Here is a 15,933-nt window from a genome sequence, read left to right as displayed (position 1 = left end):
TCCAATTTAAGCAATTGGAAAGAAGAAGCCTGAAAAAATCAGGGCTTCAACGGGATTCGAACCCGTGACCTCCGCGATACCTCGCTCCCAATGTGTGGCTTCATAGCTCAGTTGGTAGAGCATCGCACCGGTATCGCGGAGGTCACGGGTTCGAATCCCGTTGAAGCCCTGATTTTTTCAGGCTTCTTCTTTCCAATTGCTTAAATTGGAAAATTAACTGCGATGATCATTCTTCACTTTCATCTACTACCGCAGTTCATATATGAATTATTTCATATAAACTTCACATCAAACAGATCTTTAACTAGAAAAATGTGCATCCACCAATTTTATTTTGGCGAAACTATAGATACATAGACATACTTAAGGCTTAAAAAGCCTAAAGTTTTCTCTGATGTTGTTTGATAAGGTAAGGGGAAAATCTGCCAATATGTACGGCATACTGTTATAGTTGACATGACTACACAAGTTGCGTTTGGGAACGCTACAAAAAGATACAGATCTCTTCCTAGTGCCACAGAAGACTTCCTCATATATCTTTTATTGAAATGTTGAAACAGGGCCCAGCGCTTTACGCTTACAACAACGCACGGTTTACAAGAGATGACTGGAGGGGTATTCGACTGGTCTGTGATAGCATCAAAGTGCAAGATCCGATGAAAGTCGGCCGTTTTGGTCTTGGATTCAAGTCTGTGTTTCACATGACAGGTACATGCATCTCCAGTACACTCTTATTAAATTTTAGTGTTATATACGTTTTTAATATGGTAGATAGGTAAAGCCCGCTCCAAACGCCGTTACATTCATGCGCCGAACCTAACTGATGAGTTAAGTACGGCAGAAGAGCGGCGTTTGAATCAGTTTGGTTCGGCAGGTTAGGTTTGGTGCGGCAAACAACATTAAATTCGGCAGAGTCTGTCGCACCATGCGACGTTGGAATGGCAGCTGATTCATACGGTGTTCTCCTCATGTGTCGAACCTAATGCATTACTGTAATGTATTTTTCATATAACGGGACTCGTGATTGGCTCAAAATTGAGAGGGGTGACCAGTCATGCATGAAGCTCGACGTCGTCGCTGAAAACAAAGACAACAAAATATGCCTTCGATTTAGGAGAAACGTGACTGTATAAGCGAGTTTCTTTAGCGCAAATTCATTTTTTTGCTTTTTCTTCGTGATAATAGCCCAGCTTATGAGATTTCCCTTTAACAAGTCAAATTAACCAGGAGAAAACCTGTCTAAACACTGAACCTAGAGTTTGAATTTGCTTCCCTAAATACTGCTATAACAGCGAAATGTTAGTGACAGCTTTTCTATTTGGATAGAGTTCTTGAATTCAGAACGCATATTTTCTCGTCGAAAATTGTTACCAACGGCTTCCCGAATTAATAGGGAGTTTACGAAACTACGACGGCAACGGCAACGGGAACGTCACTGAACAAAAGAGTTAATGAGCAGAACAATGGCTGTACACGCGCTTTATAATTCTTGGTACATTTCTTTGCCGTTCTCTGCAAGACACCAACGTGAAATGACCAAATTTTGGGTTGTCTAGAGAACGTGAACCACGACGGCTAATTTTTTAAATTTTTATTTCAAATTTATCGCTGTGTTCCGGATTTAGTTTTGCGGTAGTTTTGACAGTGATAAACAAAGCAGATGACTTTAGAGTATCACGAGATTCGTAGGTAAAATATAAATTCATATTTTAATCGACGTTGTCCACGACGTCGCCGTCGTGTTTTCGTAAACTCCCTAATTTCGACGGAAGTACGCCGTCTGAACCAGCCGTCGCTCGAAAGTCGCTCTAAAGTCGAAGTTAATCAAGTTTGGTTCGGCACATGAGTGGAGTGGCGTTTGGACCGGGCCTAACTAAGATTAACATTTCAAACCTACTTAACGCAAAGAATTTTTCAGAGATCTACGACTAAATCACGTTTTTTGAAAGCCATACTAATAATCATCCAGTGATATGAAATCACAGAGAATCTAAGGTTCACAGAGTAACAAATAGGTCTACACATATGCGCCCTCTTAATCATAACTGAAGCTGAGAGCCTGCTTAGAGACTCATATTTATTTGTTGAACCTGGTGAATTTCCAACATAGCTTCATAAAGAAACCGTTACAATTCTTGTCTTTTTTTAGTTAATTAAATTGGCCTATTTTGTTTAGAAAAGTGAAACAATTGTTTCAAGATTGAATTCAAGAAAACCCTTCACTCCATAGTGGTCCTCTTAGTTATGTTTGTGTTGCTCTTCTATCTCAGATTTACCAAGTTTACTCAGTGATTCCCAAATTGGCTTCATCGACCCTCATGGTGTTCACTTTTCTGACAAGCGCCACAGAAGAACAGGAAAACACTGGCGACTCAATGAAGACCGCGCAGAGATGGACGAAATACCAGACCAGTTCCTTCCTTACAAGGGAATCTTTGATTGTACAGAAGATGTTTTTTCCCAGGGATTTTACGATGGCACCTTGTTCCGTTTCCCTTTCAGGACCAGACCATCCGAGTTGTCAGAAACACTCTACTCTGCTGAAAAGATGGATACACTGTTTGAAAGTTTTGAGGCTGACGCTCACTTGGTTCTCCTGTTTCTTCAACACCTTGAATCGATCGAGCTGTACGTTAGAGAAGAATCAGAGTTTGATCCTGAAAGGACCTTTCAAGTTAGAATTGCCGATCAAAGTCTCCAAATAGTTCGAGCGAAGAGAAAGGAGTTTCTCGCAAAGATCAAACCTGGAAAAGTGATGACAGAATCTGTCACTGTAACCTACCCTGTCACGATAGAGACAGTGAAGTTCAACTCGCCCTTTGATGATGGAACCGTAAAGCAGCATTCTTTCCTCGTTACCAATTACTTTTGTGGAGGGGAGGTTTCTATGAGGTTTAAGAGGCTAATGACAGATAAAGAGCTTAACTATCTACCCACAGTGGGTGTCGCCATGGCACTGCCAACAGGTCCCAAACTGGAAACGCACGACATCACAGGCCACGTGTTCTGCTTCTTGCCTCTGCCGGTGCAAAAGAGGAGCTTGACAGGTTTGCCAGTGCACGTTAACGGCTTCTTTGCTTTGAGTCAGAACAGGCGTTATATCAAATCTCCAAATGCGGATCAAGAGGATCGGGAGACGAGTGGTCGGCAGCTGACGGACAAGTCGTTACTATGGAACAGATGTCTTCTCGAGGAGGCGATACCCAGAGCGTATGCCACGATGATTTTGGAAGCAATTAACGAGAAATCATTTTTCGTACCAAGGACATCCATCTTCAAGTAAGTGTTTTTTTGTCTGAGAAGTGACTCGGATAATAACTGCCATGCTCTTGGATAAGTATACCTCCAACTACAAAATATTCGCTCAGTGTTGGCCCTTAAACGTGCTTTCACGTAAGTTATAGATTGCTGATTCTATGCCCAGAAGTAATCAGTGGTTGTTAGCACATGATAAGCTCTTAGTATTGTTGGACCCATTTTGTTTCCACGGTCGCGAACGCGTAGTTTGTCGTGCTTTTTAGCGTTTGTTAGTAATCTGGACTTGTTAAAAAATGTTATTTCATTCAAACACGGAGTATGTAGAGCATTGAAGTTAAAACTGGCTACCGCTGTTCACCGAACCAACGCTCGGTACTCTTGGAGAGGAACTAAGTCGGATATTGCGTCTAGAAATAAATGTCATTTCAAAAATGTTTACAAGGCACAGGCAGTATAGCAAGCATGGCTCTTGAGAAGAGTCTTGCTTGCTATGCTGGTATTGAAACGAGGGAACTACTGCAGTTTTACGCTTATTTGTTTCTTACAGAGCATGGCCAGACATCAGTTCCATTGACCCAAAGTGGGAGAAGATAAGAGATCCATTGTTTCACTTGCTACTGCAGAAAAAAGTTGTTTACACTCCGGCACATCTTGGGCAATGGCTGACAGTACAGAAAGCCGTTTTTGACCTGCTGTCTAAAGATGAACCTAAAGAGCTGCTTCAGCGAGTGTTGCTAGCAGCTGATGTGCCTGTCGTTTCAGTACCTAGCCACGTCACGGACGCCATTAGTTGCTATGTTGGGTTAAAGAATATCACTCCCAGTGGTACAAGAGCAGCATTGAAGCAAGTGCCTTCTTGTTACCAGAACCTCGATAGACGAGAGAAACTACTCCTTCTTCAGTTTTGTCTTAAAGACCGCAAATATGACAAACTCTGCGGCTTGATGTTGTTGCCCCTTTTCAATGGCGCCTTCACAAAATTTTCAGATCAGGGAGAGCGAATTTATATCTGCTCGCGTGATCATCCCCGAGAACTTTTTCCTGGTCTAGAATACCGTTTCCTTGATGAAACACTCGATAGGGACGTCATTGGGAAGCTGAACGATGCAGCTGATCAAGGTAAAATGATTTTGTTTTGGATTCGAGTATGGTTTTATCTTACCGAGCATTTTTTATTCTTTCTTTTAATATCTACAGTAGGTAATGGCATTCCTTTCATAAGTCGCATGGCACAGTGGAAAGAAAAACGGCATTACACCGAATTAGCTTACCAAAATTGTAACAAAGACGACTGAGGCATGCCGGTTATTATCGTTTGATCAATTCTTTTTCGTTGGTTTTACATTATCAGACTGTCACTCTTTATGTTGTTATGCTTTTTTCACAGAAGTTACACAATTACGGCTATTGTGCGAGGATGATGTACCATCTCTTCTCTGGGAGGCCCTACCGCCTGAGTGGAGTAAGGGTAATACCGTTTCGTGGTTCCCCGATGACAGTAGTCACAAACATCCTCCGAGAGACTGGATCAAGGCTGTCTGGATATATCTGCAAGAGACTTTCACAAGAGAGGAAGATATTCAGAGCCTTGGAAAACTGCCTCTGATTCCACTCAGCCTAGTACAAACTCCTGTAACCTTGGCACGACTTTGCCGCCCTTCTAGAGTTGTTGTGAAATGCCTAAATGATGATTGCCTCGACGAGAAACTGACAAATGTTTTGAGGAAGCTTGGTGTAATTATCATGAATGATTTCCCAGCCTATATAAGACACCATCCCGCTGTCTTGGGGGCGTTTGTACATCCACCTTCCGCGCAAGGCGTTTTGAAAGCAATTGTGATTTCCTCTGGCCAGATGGCAGCTGGAAGGTTTCCAGAAATCGTTCGCAAGATATTATCTGCTAACGACAAGCACCTCCTCAGGTCATTTCTTGCCCGTGTGAGACGGTCATATGTAGGACAAGCGGAGTACAATCTTCTGTGTTCGCTTCCCATTTTTCAGACGCTGTCCAAGAAGTTCGTATCAAAGACGGAGGGTCTTTGTGCAGCGGTTGCTGATTCTCTTCCAGTTCCGCCTGTTCGAGAGCTGATTGACATTAGCGAGCACGATTCCAAGTCTTTAGCAGTTTTATTAGACGTCAAGATTCTAACGCCAACTGAGTTACTCTGCCAAATAGTGTTTCCAGACATACAACGAGAAAAGTACTCTGGAGAGCAGATTGACAAACTCATGACTTATGTACTGGAAAACCACACTAGTGAAATTCGCAGAAATGCCACTTTCAAACAGAAATTACAGGCCTTGCCCTTTGTCTCCAAACATCGAGGGCGCGCAAGAGCATCAGACCTCTTTGATCCCAGAAAGTTGTTCTTGAAGAAATTATTTGTCAATGAAGATGTTTTCCCCACGGTCGCGTACAACGAACGTTCTGTACTCGTCATGTTAGAAGATCTTGGAATGAAAAGCGAGGACAACATCACTGGATATGATTTGTACCAAAGTGCGAAATTAGTAAGTGGGCTTACTCACCTTCCAACTGCAGAGCAGAAGTCAAGAGCAGTTTTGGAGTTCCTCAGAGACAATCCCCAAACATTGTCGGAGTCAGTCAATGGACAACCACTAGGATCGCTTCTGAAGGACATTCCCTGGGTTTCAAGATTACAAGAGAGACCCCCTAACCATCCTCCGGGACTGGCATGATTTGAAGAGGGCGAAGAAAATGGCAAACACTTTTTCAAGCCAACTGAAGTGAAGAGTCAGTATCTTGCAAACCTCGTTGGAACGGTTATGCCTCTTGTAGAAGTACAGCCAACGAATCAAATTTCCAGGTATTTTGGCTGGCAATATCTACCCGGTGTCTTCCAGGTCATTCAGCAGTTGCAGAATGTGATCAGATCGTATTCAAAAGAAGAAAAACCGCTCTTTATGGTTGTGGTAAACGAAATTTACTTGTTGCTAAATCGAGTGCTAGCAAAGGACGTTGGTGTGGATCCTGCATTTGACTGTTTAGAAGAATTTGATTGGGTTTGGAATGGAGAGGGCTTTTCCTCACCGAGCCATGTGCTTTTCAGCAAGTCCCACGTTGATCTTACACCCTACATACGTTCTCTTCCTCCCGACATGGCTAAGTACGCTGAACTGTTTTACCGTTTTGGCATGAGGGAAAGCAGTAATCCAAGCGTTTTGGTACAGGTCCTTCACATGATTAAAGAGAAGTATGACGAAGGAATTGTCCTGTCTAGCGCTTTAGAAGTAAGGCACGATCTTCAGTTATCCGTCAACATTCTGAATGAGTTGGCAAATGAGCAGTTGACAGAGGAGCTACGAGGGCAAATTGTTGTACCAACGCACACTGAAGACAACTCACATGTAAGGCTTGAACCAGTGGAGTGCTGTATGTACAGCCACCACGATTGGCTGAAGAGAGAAGGTGATGATGAAGACATGGACTATTTTTATGTACACCCCAATCTCCCTAACAGTACTGCTGAACGTCTTGGTGTCCCAAGCCTCACCAATCGAATGCTGGACCCGGACGAGCTGTCCATAGGAGAAGAGTTTGGACAGGAAGAGAAGCTTACTACTCGGCTGAACCGACTTCTGGAGGAGTACACGGATGGATTTTCAATTCTAAAAGAACTTGTTCAAAACGCAGACGATGCCGGTGCCACCGAGGTGAGATTTCTCTATGATGAAAGGACGAACGAGGATGCCATGACTTGCTTGATTGATGAAGGCATGAAAGGTTGTCAAGGTCCTGCATTGTGGGTCTACAATGACGCTCATTTCAACGATGTGGACTTTGAGAACATTGCAAAATTGAATGAGGCAACAAAAGAGCACGAAACGGAAAAGATTGGCAGGTTTGGACTTGGCTTTAATGCGGTGTACAATTTGACAGATGTGCCCATGTTCTGTAGTAGGAACTATTTTGTCATTTTTGATCCTCACACGTCATACCTCGGGAAGGCCATTAAGAACAAAAGGAAACCAGGAATGAAGATTGATCTCAACAAGGATGTGAAGAGGCTTCGAAAATTCACCAATCAGTTCAAGCCATTCAATGGTGTCTTTGGCTGTGATTTGCATCTTGATAAAGAACACAATTCATTTGATGGAACCCTTTTTCGTTTTCCATTGAGAACGAGCGAGCAAGCTGAAAGAAGTGAAATAAAGAAGCTACCATACGATGACCAGCAAATGCGAGAATTGCTGCGAATGCTTGTTAATGGAGCCAACACCTTACTCCTCTTCACGCAGAATGTCCTCCGTGTCGGCGTATTTTCTTTGACAGCATCTCCCAGTCAAGACCAAAACCCGAACTTACTGTTTCAAGTTAGCAAGTCACTAGCACAAGGTGGAATAGTTAGAAGCCTGTCTGTCCCTGTTAATCTACCAGCCGCGACAATGAAGTTGGCCACAGAGGAAAAGGATTTCTTGAAACAATGTAATTTTCTGCAAGCGTCGTCACAGATTACTCGAAATTTTAGGACAGGAGCACCAACCAAACTAATAAAATCGGCCATGAAGGTTAACATCAAGTGCAGTTTTACGGAGGACGGTCTGAGTTTCTTCGCATGTGACTTACCTTTCCAAAAGGAGTGTAGCACCTGGCTTGTGGCGTCTTCAATGGGTAATGGTCAAGCTCTGAAATTTGCTAAGAATGATTGGCGTCTTCTCCCATCGGCGGGAGCAGCTGTTCAACTGGTTCCAAATACATCTGGCACCATTTTGCCCTTGCCTGTGAAGAAGACAGTTGATGGATTAGATGTCAACGGGATCTTGTTTTGCTACTTGCCACTTCCAATTCACAGTGGCCTTCCTATTCACATAAATGGAGCATTTGCATTAGCTGCTAACAGGCGTCATTTGCAGGAAAAACTTGAAGATGACAAGAGGTGCTATGGAGTGGACTGGAACAATGTACTTATGCAAGATTCTATTACTTCTGCTTATCTCTGCCTTCTCGAGGATCTGAGGTCCATTGCATCGGCTGAAGGATCTTACAAGTTCCATTGCTTGTGGCCAAAAGCTTGTGACACTGATCATAATTGCTGGCCAATCATGAAGTCGTTCTATACACAGGTTGCTAGACGAAATTACTCTCTGTTTTCTGATGGACAGAAGTGGCTAAATATTGATCATATTGCATTTCTTGATCCAGATTTTAGAAAGGAGCCGCTAATAGGAAATATCTCGCTCACAGTTTTCCAGCTGCTTATGAAAGGAAGTGCAGTGGTCATTGATGTTCCCGTGGATATCCTAAGGTCGTTCCAATTTTGTGGACTGGGCGAAGTACTAAATCCCAAAATCTATGACAAGGATAGATTTTTTCGTGAACTGTTCTTCCCAAACATCTCCACTGTACCTCCAGAGTTAAGAGATGCACTAGTACTGCATGCTCTGGATATCAACTGCAATGACCTGATAAGGACGCATGCTTGCATTCCAGCATCACCATTTGGTAACGATCTCAAGTATCCATCTCAACTCATACATCCAGGCAAAGACGCAGCCCATCTCTTTCTTCCTGGCGATGAAAGGTTTCCTTGTGGGAATAATGATACTTTCCTTCACTCTCAACGGCTTGCAAAACTTGAGACTCTGGGAATGGTGTCGGATTATCTTCCTTGGGAGGAGATTGCAGATAGAGCCGAAAGTATTCAAGGACTAAATGAAGTCAACAGTGATGCAGCGGGTAAGCGGACGATGGCATTGCTACAATTCATGGAGAAGAAGATGAAATACGAAGATAAAATTCGTTCCAACAGTGTCATTGGAAGACGCATTTTACAGGCAAAGTTTCTCCCAGTTCTTAAGAAGCCTGTCTCGTTTCCTCTTCGATGGAAAGGAGATGAGTTTGGAAGCAAAGTTCTCCTTGCACCTAAGGATGTGTTTCTGGAAGACAAAAAGTACCTTTTATGCTGCACGGAACCATTAGTTGGAGTGTCTATTCCTCGAAATGTTAAACCGTTGTTGGCGCTAGACAAAAAGGAAGCAACTTTGGCCCACGTAATAGCTCAACTGGAAGTAGCTATGTCCACCAAAGTTGAATCGTCAGAGTTCACTGTATATGAGGAGATAAGACATTTGTGCCACGCTGCTTATTCGTATCTAGATAAAGCGCTTGTTAACAATTCGAAGGCTATCGAGAAATTGTTGAATGGCAAGAACTTCATCCTTAACGGAAGACAGTTTCTTTTTGCTAGTCAGGTGGCTTTTCATCTTAGAGTCGACTGCTCGCCATATCTTTACCAGCTTTCCGAACATTTGGCGGTGGCTTTTCCAACACTGATGAAAGTGGCTAGTGTGAGGGACCATTTTGAAGAAAAAGATTTCGTTTCAAGTCTTCTGCAAATGAAAAGCCGCTTCGCTGAAACTGAACTTGATCAAGAAAGTCTTAAGACTGCCGTGCATCTGGCAAATCAACTGGGCGAAACTCTCGGAGATTCCGAATGCGATCCTTCTGAAGTCGAGGAGAAATGTGGAACTGTTTATCTTCCTGACTCAAGAGGAGTTTTGCGACCAGTGTCCGAGCTATGCATCAAGGACTGCCCTTGGATGCCTGATGAGCCAGACGTGCATTTTGTTAGCACTAGAATTCCTTGGGAAACGTGTAACTATGTCGGTGTTAAAACACGCAGAGAAGAAGCGTTGCGGTCTCATGTCGTTGGCATTTCTTTTGGTCAGCGGGAGAAACTCACAAATCGCCTGAAACGTATTCTAACATGCTATCCATGCGAGAAGGAAATTTTGAAAGAACTTCTTCAAAACGCTGATGATGCAAAAGCTACGGAGATTTGTTTCGTAAAAGACCCCAGACACCATCCCAAAGAAAAAGTGTTTGACGACAGCTGGCAACCACTACAGGGACCTGCCTTGTGTGTGTACAACAACAAGCCTTTCACCAATGCCGATATTGAAGGAATACGGAATCTTGGCGAGGGTAGTAAGGGCGACGATCCAAACAAAACGGGTCAATATGGTGTCGGGTTTAATGCTGTCTACCATTTGACTGATGCGCCGTCCTTCATTTCAAAAGGGGAGGAGATTGGCGATGTTTTGTGTATATTTGATCCACACTGTAAGTTCGCTCCTGGTGCAAGTTGTGAAGAGCCTGGACTAATGATTAAAGTCGACACCACCCTGCAGAGAAGGTTCCCGGATGTTTTTCCATGTTATCTGGAACAACACTTTCCAAGGGATAGCGCAACCATTTTCAGATTTCCTCTGAGAACAGAGCATATGGCCCTAGAATCCAAAATATCGTCAAGTTCTGTGTCACTGGAAAAGCTGGACGCAATGATGGAAGAATTGAAGAAAGAGTTATTTGAAGTTCTCCTTTTTGTAAACAATGTGAAGAAGATAACCCTTTGTGAAGTCAATAGAACAAGTGGGGATCTAGAGAATGCTTACACAGTCGAAGCAGTTATGTCAGAGGAGGATGAACTTAAGAGACGAGCATTTGCCAATTACATCAAGGAGATTGGAAGGCTATTAAAGGAAGGAAGAGAAGTTCTTGCAACTGACATTCAAGTAGCAAGAGTGTCTTACGTCTTGAACATCACAGACACTCTTGGAAACCAAGAAAGGTGGCTAATTGTTCAACAGATGGGCTTTGAGAAGTCTGTAGAGAAGAGTGTCGTTAATGCCTGTAAGAAACATCAACTTGGGATGCTTCCTCGTGGCGGTGTTGCCTGCCTTTTGGAAAAGAAACCCGTACAAAAGTGCCATGTACAAAGAAGAAAGAAAGCTTATTGCTTTCTGCCACTTCCATTCGAAACTAACCTGCCAGTTCACATTAATGGTCACTTTGCACTGGACCACGAGGCAAGACGAAATTTGTGGAGCAACGAAGCTGGTGGATACCGGAGTGACTGGAATAATGCATTGTTGCAAGATGTCGTGGCATCGTGCTACGTTACGCTGCTGGTCGAAGTGCGGAATTTTCTTGAGCTACCTATAACCCAACATGGAAACCGTTGCACCGAAGATGACATCCTGTACAAGATTACTTTCTACGAAACCTTTTTCCCACGTCAACCTCCCAGGGAACAGTATTGGGAGACGCTGGTTGACTCTGTCTATCAAGAAATCAACAGAAGAGAATTGAAAATTATACCAGTTGTTAGAAGAAGACCAAAGGAAGTCGCCAGTAAATCTGCGAAGAGTAGCACTGTAGTTGAAGTTTCGTGGCTACCACCAACTAGCAGTGGAAAGCAGCAAGCATTTTTCAACAACCTTGCTGTAGAAGGTCCTTTTGCCATGTCACCTGACAAGGAATCAGATGACTCCCAGACGAAAATAATAAAGAGGTTTGAGGAAATACTTCTTGAAAGCGGTTTTAATCTCGTGGCCTTTTCCTTGTCGTTGCATAAATCCTTTCTGAAAGCTGGTATCACTACATGCTGCATCTCTCCAAGCTCTGTGATAGATTTCTACAAAACACTTAGTTCTCAGACCCCCTTGTGCACGATTGGGCCAGTTCCCTGTCAAGTAGATAGAACAACATTGAAAGATGTTCTTGGAGTTAATGTGGTGCTGCAGTACTGCAAAGGTGATGAAAGCTTTCTCGATAAGCTGTCAGGTCTTCCACTGCTTCTTACGCAAGACAATCGTCTTCAATTGTTCTCAAGCGAAGAACCCAAGTTCCTCTCTCGATACCAAGATATTCTACCTGGTTCACCTCATATTTTTCTTCATGAGCAAGTTTACAGGAAGATATTTAGTGATGATGCAACCAAAAATTCGTCCGTTTTGAAGCCTTTGGATGTAAGAGCATTCGCAGAGAACTTACCCCAAACATTGCAACAGGAACGCTATGGAAAGGCAGAGTTTGTTCAGTGGTGTCCAACCCACAAAGCTACTCCCAACCAACGATGGATGTACAGGGTATGGGTTTTTCTTCATGAGATTGTGAGGGATGTTGTCGATGACGTAAACATGGATATGCAGACCAAGAACCTTCAGATTGCACGAGCCCTTGAACCCCTGTCCAACTGGAGCATACTTCCTGCTGTCGAGGTGAAGAACACAGAAAGGAAGTCCTCCTTCCCTTCTCCCTTTCAGTTCAGTGGGAGCCCAGCCACTGAACATTTACTTGTGCCTCTGGGAAAAGCAGCATCTGTCCTCGACTTCAAAAGTGCTGATTCTTCAAGCGAGAAACTCGTGGACGTCTTGCACAAACTTGGTCTACCTGAGCTTAACTCTACTACACTCTCAACCACGGGTTCAGGTACCTATGCCTACTCATCTCAAAACTCGGTTAATCTCGCTCGTATCATTGTTGCATCGCTGAAGGTCCCTGCATCACTTCTAACATCACTTGATCAAAAGATGGAGTTAGACCCGCAGTCACTTAGAGGAAGGCTGGGCTCCCCGGATTGTATCACAATCCTGAAGTACTTCAGTAGAAGTGCGAAGTGCCTGCGAGATGCCGAAAGGACCGTCCTAAGAAGGCTCCCTTTTTATGAGGCAACACATGGTGGCTTGATAAGACTCAAGGATCGCAGAGTGTGTGTTCTACCAAATGAAATACCACAAAAGGAAATAGATGTGTTGGAGCGTGAGCTTAATGTAGTGTTTCTGAAATCCAGGCAAAGTCTCTCCGAGTTGTTCAAGTTCCTGGAACTTGAATGTGTTTCTGCTGTTGACGTGTATTGCAGCTTTATTCTGACAAAGTTCTCCATTCTTAGCGATGATGCAAGGCAGGTTCACCTGGAATTTATTCGGAAATCCATTTTAGACGATTTCGAAACAGAAGATGGCGACCAGCAAAGACTACTGGAATGTTTAAGAAATACCCCTCTTGTTCCCTCAGTGGATGGGAGTCTGAAGACTGCCTCCTGTTTTTACGACCCTGGAATTGATGTTTTCCGCATAATGCTTTCAGAAAGCATGTTTCCTTCAAAGCCTCTTAATTCACCAGAGTGGTTGAACTTTCTGCGACGTATTGGTCTTGTTCATGAAGTTACCAAGAACAATTTCAAGAGATTTGCTACGGAACTTGCACATGAGGCCGCATCAGCGCCAGATGATAGCACTTACAAGAAATCTACAGTTCTGGCCAATCATCTCATACACCGACAAAATGTAGTGGCTGAGGGACTACTACAAAGTATTTGCGATATTCGTTTCGTGGCCGGGGATCCCGTAAGAGAACCCCTTCAAGCACTTTTTCCACCGGTTGGGGGCGTCGTAGGTCATCAGATTCCTTTCTTTGCGTTCAAAGAGGCAGTTCCCTCTGAACATGCAGAAATTGTTTGGACGAAGGCGCATTTACTTCCAAGATGGGCAAACCCACGGTGTCGTCTTCATGAGCTTAACAGCCCTCCCGGTGTCAGCATGGCCCAGTACTGTGATTCTTTTGTTGCACAGCTCCAGATTTTAGAGAAGCCACCAGTCGATCTTGTTGTTGGTCACTGCCAAAATATATGTGTATATCTCGCAAACAACAACGAGGAGATGTCTGAGCGATGTCACATAATTATGGCAGTAATGGAACGCATTTACACATTTTTGCTGACAAAACAAATCTCACACAGTGGGGCAAAGAAAGTCCTGGAGAATATCCCTTTCGTTTTGGTTGAACATGGAAAGAAACTCATTCTACCTTGTCAAGCAGTCCTCGAGCTGTATGAGCATCTTGAAATTAGACCATTCCTTTACGGAATTCCTAAAGAATTTGGAAAATTTCACCCACTCTTTGAGAGCCTGGGCTGTTCCAAAGTTGTTACAATTTCCCACTATGCTATGGTGTTGGATATGTTACAGAAGAAATGCCAGAAATCAAAACTGCACCCAAATGAAGTCAGAATGTGTGTCAAGGCAACGAAAGGCTTCTTCGAAAGACTAGAAGAAAACGCCAAAGCGGTGGAGAGCCTGTCAGCGCTTTACCTTCCGGGAATGTCTTTAACAGGAAGTTCTTCTGAGGGGATCCAGACGGTAACACCAGTCTTCTTACACAAGTCTTCAGATCTTATTTTCAATGATGCACCTGCCTCTCTGCGGGGTCGACTGCGCAATTTCAATCAACTTTTTTTACTCGACCTTCGTTTGATGGATGTGACCTGCAGCTCTACTCAGATCAACTATAAAGAGCTAACGATGAAGTTACCAACAGCTTTACAGCCAAAAATGCTTTCTCAGGTTGTCGAAGAAAAACTGAGTGCCCCTCAGACCGTTGAATTGGTGATGAATCAAGCTGTGACACAACTGAAGCACCAGCTCTCTTCCCCTCAGTTTTGTTCTGGAGTTATCAGACTAATTCGAGACGAGAACAGTCGACAGAAGAGAGATATCAATAAGAGTGTGATTGACAGTATCGCAAGGGGGCTTCGCCGAATCGAACTTTGTGTTGTAAAAAGCCTCAAAACCACGCTTTTTTCAAATGAAGTTCCCATTCCTGAAAGTGAAGAAGAGGTGAAGTCCTTTTTAGACAAAGTTGTGGTTTCTGATGAAGAGATATGGCGGGTGTATGTTAATGTTACATCGGCAGTGGATGAAATTACCTCTGCCATACCATTGGTATCCAGTGTTATCGTAGAAATATGTTTGGGGCTTCTGGGTACAATGGCGGTGTTTATTCCTACCATGTTGCAGTGTTCCCCCAGCGAAATTTGGTCGCTGTTAGATGATATGGGTGTTCGTCAAGATGACTCGTATCGTCCAGCAGAAGACGAAATCTTTCCGCCTCCCGGGAGCTTTATCCCAATTGAAGACCACCATTTGCTGAATGATGCCTTTGAAGATTTTGAACCCGGCGAATATGTGGGATACGAGCTAGACGACCCAAGTCTGCAGAGGCAAGAAGGAAACGCTACCTACATATACGCTGTGATTATCGACGTAATGGGAAATGAAGATTTCAGCCCCTTGACAAAGCGCTACAAAATCAATATTGGAGATGATCAAGAAATTGTGGTCGATGCTGCTGACTTGTACAAATTCCATCGTCTGAATGCTGTCACCTCATCAGCAATTGTTTTATCTGATCAGCGAAGGGAGCCTCCAAGGAACAGAAGTAGACAGGGGGTGTTTGATGAAATTTCAGTCCTCCTGGAGGATGCATGGAAACTACCAGAAGAGAAGAGGAGGAAAATCATTAAGCGACTGTATCTGCGGTGGCATCCCGATAAAAACTTGGGCGATGAAGAATTCTGCACAGACGTTTGTCAGCATATACAGCACGAGACCTCCCGATTGGAAAGAGGTGAACCACGGGGTAGTGGAAGACCTAACGCAGGAACCAGAACTTCGGGTGGGTCCTACGACGATTTCTTTACGTCCTGGGGAGCTCGTGCAAGGGAACATTACACGCAGCGCCAGGGATACCGAGAAAGACAAAGGTCACCTCGAAACTCACACAGGAAGAATCCTCAACCAGGGGAAGCAAGGCGATGGTTTAGACAAGCTAAGGCCGATGTCGCGGCAGTGGAGAATGATATTGTGTATGGCAATCCTTCCTATGAGTGGGCATGTTTTAAATGCCACCAGGTAAGATTAACAAGTGTTTCCCTAGCTTTAATCTAATTTGATAACAGGGTGCAGGTGTTAAGAGAAACATTCTTTACATGCATATTTGGAAGCACTTTTTGAAGCATTAGGTGTTGATTGATGCATCCAATATTTCACCATGGCGACAGTATGTGGCGATTAATGTACAGCTAATTGATG

At 43.7% G+C, this 15,933-nt stretch overlaps 1 pseudogene across 1 annotated transcript in view; it reads left to right on the top strand.

Annotated features, from left to right (window-relative positions):
- Positions 1-15,933, top strand: part of LOC145488559 (sacsin-like) — an 87,892-nt pseudogene that overhangs the window by 67,930 nt on the left and 4,029 nt on the right. Inside the window, exons 10-13 of the transcript XR_014049510.1 lie at positions 561-708; positions 2,271-3,279; positions 3,806-4,377; positions 4,646-15,753. The product of XR_014049510.1 is annotated as a sacsin-like (transcript). The remainder of the gene's footprint in view (positions 1-560; positions 709-2,270; positions 3,280-3,805; positions 4,378-4,645; positions 15,754-15,933) is intronic.

Source organism: Orbicella franksi, chromosome 5, assembly GCF_964199315.1.
Source record: "Orbicella franksi chromosome 5, jaOrbFran1.1, whole genome shotgun sequence".
In the NCBI taxonomy this organism is placed as follows: Eukaryota; Metazoa; Cnidaria; class Anthozoa; order Scleractinia; family Merulinidae; genus Orbicella; species Orbicella franksi.
This window is presented reverse-complemented; position numbering and strand designations above follow the sequence as displayed.